Here is a 4874-nt window from a genome sequence, read left to right on the forward strand (position 1 = left end):
ACATACCCACGCCGTCAATCTGACGCAAGGAATTCACTGAACTAATTGAATTTCTCAATCTAAAATTCGGTAAAAAATCGTAAACTACGACATACACACAACACAGAGACATGATAGCTCTTGGACTGTAATTCGAATATACGAGAAAACATAATTCTGTTACGCGGAAACTCAAACAAGCCCCTTTCCGAGCCTGTCTACAATGCACAGACCGGAGACAGCGTCCGCCATTTGCGCACGCTGGCGCGTATATCTCAGACTCCACGGAGCAGCGCGCCTGCTACCGGGAAAGACTTCCAGATGGCGCTCGCCTCTAACGCATCGCGGCCCCTGCAAGAGTCCGCGTTTCGACCACAGTTACCCACATTCGTGCATAGCATTCGCCGCGAGCGTTTCCTAGTAAACATTGCGGTTACATACGCTGCAGTTGCGGAGAAGCTTGAGAAGCAGTCAGGAATCTTTGAATGCTATCGCTTTCAACTCTTAAGACGAAGCTTAAGCGTCCTCCAAATTTTGTTCTAGGTCTGCAAGAAACCGTGAGATAGTGCAACACCAGCTCGACCAGCGGCAGAGGTGAAGCAGGCTTGAAACACTCCGCAAACTTCCAGAAATAAATTTAATATCTTGGGTCCAAATAGAACCCATAACAGATATTAAGCTGATACGAACAGATACTACACTTTGACCAACGTTGGCCATGTTTACGTTTGCACCGCCCTCTCTTTTTCGGTGTTCCAAGCGCTTGCATATTTACTTTCCTTCCACTCTCCCGTGGTGGCGGTGCCGTCGTAACGCCACACGGGTCTAGTTTCCTACAGCTCCTTAGGGTGGCGGTTCCTTCGTTGGCGTGAATGGCCATAAAAATCACGGTAAACGAGTTTGTACTTTGGTTCAAGATTCTTGAACGCGTCGTATGGTCATCCGCGTTCACGGAATGGAACGGCTCATGATCTCTTTTTTTTTATCCAGCGGCTATACTCTGCCACGGTACGCTCTTTGGCATTCAATTTCAGTTTCCTTGGAGTGCACTCTGCAAACTTCACAGACCGCCCTATACAGACAAGCATCTGGGTGCATGGTCTAATCCATCATCAAGCAAGAAAGCTACCGTTGCTGTCCTGACTTTTTCTGAAATCAGCGGACCTGAAAAGACGCCTATATATGCCCTGTGCCCACTACTGTGTGAGTCAACATACCTCTTACTTCATCTTTGTCAGTTTTGCTGTTATTGCCCCCTCCATTCGTCCTCAGTCCGGCTAGCAAACCAGACCTTCGTCTGATTAACCTCCCTGCGTTTCCTTGTTTTATCTATGCTATTGTTCGGGTACACAATGCGATGAGCTACAAAATTATTTGAGCACCCAGAAATCATATTTATGCTCAATATTTCGCAGACAAGCAGAAAAATCGAAGAAAGCAACAAAAGTAAAACCTTCGCATCTGAGAACCCCAGAGAGTTACAAAGGGGAAGAGGTGGATCAGAAAGCATCACAACAAGTACGTGTTGCTTCCTTGGCCTTGCTTTCGTATTGCACTATCATTACAAGATGAATGCATACTAACTCGCTCAAGTAGCCGTTCTACTGAAACCTTCCCTTGATTTTCTTGACATCCTGATAATACCTAAGTTACGTCTACTTGCAGTACACATACGCGTTGCCAAGTAGAACCAGAAAACAATAGCTTCACTGTATTCTCGTTGGTAGGCTCACAGAGAAGCACGTTCTTCTGTCCGAAACATGATTATGCCATGGGAAGAATGGGAAATCGGCATGCCAGGGACGTATACGGAGCAGAAGGCCTGCAATTACAGTGCCTCATTAGAGCCGATGCCCACCTTCCCTTGGGTGGTCCCACACCCGAAGCGTGAGTTGGTGTGCGTGACGCCTATCCTCGAGGTCATCTCTGCTCAACTCGGGTCGAAGCAGGCGCGGCCAAACATGGAGCTCTGCTATATATCTATCCCGTACGTAATGACAACCGCTTAGCAGCAGAGGCAGTAGAGACAGACGCGTGTGTGTACATACCGGTTCCGCCGATGTATCCCCAGCATTAGAAACAGCAATGATATCTGAACTAGGCGCTGTTCAGCAATGACAACCGTTTAAAGCCAATCGGCGAGGTTCTTCCTCAGCGGTGAAGGCGGAGATGTTTTGTACGATAAGTTGTGTATCGTTTTTCATTTGCTCAATAGGCTTCGAAAGGAAGCCTTATCGTGCGTTTACGTAACGTCCAACGTGTGTTTATGTTTTCACATTCGTAGTTGATATTTATTTCAGATTATCGCTGACTAGAAACATTTGATATTTTCCTGTGAAGTCACCGGGTGCAGCCGGAACACGCCTGCCGCCATCGAGAGAGGTCATAGGCCTTCGGTAGCACGTTCGAGAAGTAATGTTTCTTTCATTTATAACGTGTGTTTAATTCCGTTCATGTGCTCCTTTGTGGTTTTTTTTAGCATACCTAGGAAAACGTGGTGAATGTAGATTGCTATCAACCAGGTTGAACGACACTTCGGATGGCGCAACCGGTTCTGCAGATAGCGATGTTCTTAGGTTGCGCACCTCTCTCCAAGATAAAGAGAAACATTTGAATCACCCACTTGCTCAAGATTATAAGTGTACTCAGGTGAAATCCCCACGATAATTGAAGGAATGTCACTACAGCATCACGTTCCTTTCTTCTTCTGTAATGAACAGTTGCCAATGCAGTTTAAAGCTGTTATGTTCGAGTGATACGGTAATCAGCCACTATGTAATTACTACGGCGAATTACAAAGCAATTTTATGATATCAAACAAAGCATCCTATGGTCGTCGAGTTATTCTAAAAAAATAAAGACGTACGTGTGAGAGAAACACATAACCGTGACCCCACGATCACATCGTGCGATTTTGCCATTATTTGGAATACAAACAAAGCGCAAAAGTACCTCCGCATTTCACAGTACGCTGCTCACATTTCAAAGTACGCTGTTCATTCCACATGCGCTTGAGTCTTTTCATGCATCAACAACCCGAACATTGCAAGACATGGGACACACTCTCGGGGCAACGGATGGCCCAGCGTGCACAGTGCCGAAAATGTACCCTGTTCGACCAGTGAATGCCCTCAGAACAAGAAACGTTGTCGGATTTGGCTGGGTGCCGTCGTCGCCTCGTAAATCTCGGCACAATGCGACGAAAGGTGGTGTGCGTATCTATGTACACGGGAACGCAGGAGCGAGTCAAATTCCTGGATCATGATTTACAGCAGGGGAACGAGTGTGCGGAGGTGGTGGCGTCCTGGTCGTTCGGCAACCTGAAACCGACATGCCCACGAAGAACGCTGTTTATGCGAACAGGAAAACATGGTCACCGCAGTTAACATACTGCCGACACTTGTTGGAGTCTTCGTACCCAACGTGCTCCCAAAACATACTGCATGCATGGGGGTTGTTGGTGGAACCACATAAATCGAGCGCACTTCAGCGCATGCGTTGAAAAGATGTGACAAGGGAATAGGTGTGTCAAAGTGAACCCACTGTGCCTTCGGCGACGCGCAGCGTATCGCCCTCAACTACAGCAGATGGGTGTTGCAACAAAGGGTGGGGAAGAGCAAATTGAAGGGGCAACTGCTTGAATGGGTGCGTACAGATAGCGACAAAATGCCCCAAAGTGCCTCAAACTAAATGTCCTGAACGTACACCCTACATATACCACTTAATAGTTTATGCTACCCATGCATCACTTATAATCTCCGTCAGCTTTCTGATTGGACGACGGCACACGCTTTTTAATCCTATGGATCTACGCCGTGCTGAAAGCGGTGCTTCTGTATGTGTTGTGTTGCTGAGTGTGGTCGAGCGCTTGAATGCCGTACCACCGTGTAGATACGAGAACCCATAAAAGAACACATATATATGCCCGATTGCATTGCAACTACATTAACTTTAATTGGCTGTGGTAGGAACACGTGCCTGATTCTAATTCTTTGCTGGGTCAAAACAAAGTCTGAAAGTGGCCTAAGTTTCAATGTAACTGTTGATATAAATTGAGACAGTCTTTTGGATATGCTTAATCTGCCGTCATTTTGTTTTGGGCCCTAAAAAATATATTACCCGCCGTGGTTGCTTAGTGGCTGTGGTGTTGGACTGCTTAGCACGCGGTCGCGGAATCAGCTCCTGGCCACAGCCACCGCACTTCGATGGAACGAAATGCGAAAACACCCGTCTACTTAGATTTAGGTGCACGTTAAAGAATCACTGGCGGTTCAAATTATCCCAGAGTCATTCACTACTGCGTGCCTCATAATCAGATCGTGGTTTTGGCTCCTAGAACCCCATAATTTATTGGAATGCATGTTTCAAATATATTATACATAAACACTCTTTTGGAGCTAGAAAGATGTAACGTTCTTCAACATCAAACGCCATTGCAAAGAACGAGTAACAGCGCAAACATCGAGACGTGCAGAATGAGACAGACGGAGTGCTGTGAGACAGACAGGGCTTCGTCTGCCTCAGTCTACACTTCCATAGTCTGGACCATTACTCGTTTTCTTCATACATGCACCAACCGGCCCGAGCAGGCATTTCAGTCCGACATCGTTAATCCTTCCTTTGTTCGGAAACGACCACGAGAACGTGTTTCGTATGGCTACAAATTCAATTGGAGCAAATAGAAGACGCAAGCAGGATCACGTGACAAGCTTACGCAGTAATTTAGGCACAATGTTGTCTCGGGTCACATCGTTGATATCATGCTGCGTGTGTCCGCGGTAATAATCCGGTGGATGCGTGTGTCACGTGCGTATTGAATAAAACACATATGCTATGATACCAGTGGCGTAGCAACAGCGGGGGGAGGGGGGGCGGGGGGGGCGGGGGGCCGTGGT

At 46.9% G+C, this 4874-nt stretch overlaps 1 non-coding gene across 1 annotated transcript; it reads right to left on the bottom strand.

Annotated features, from left to right (window-relative positions):
• Window positions 1-518: 518 nt before the first annotated feature.
• LOC135913442 (U2 spliceosomal RNA) lies at window positions 519-701 on the bottom strand. The gene has a single exon (XR_010568013.1). It is a non-coding gene; the product is annotated as a U2 spliceosomal RNA (small nuclear RNA).
• Window positions 702-4874: the final 4173 nt, after the last annotated feature.

The sequence above is a fragment of the Dermacentor albipictus genome, unplaced genomic scaffold (genome assembly GCF_038994185.2).
Source record: "Dermacentor albipictus isolate Rhodes 1998 colony unplaced genomic scaffold, USDA_Dalb.pri_finalv2 scaffold_15, whole genome shotgun sequence".
Taxonomy (NCBI): domain Eukaryota; kingdom Metazoa; phylum Arthropoda; class Arachnida; order Ixodida; family Ixodidae; genus Dermacentor; species Dermacentor albipictus.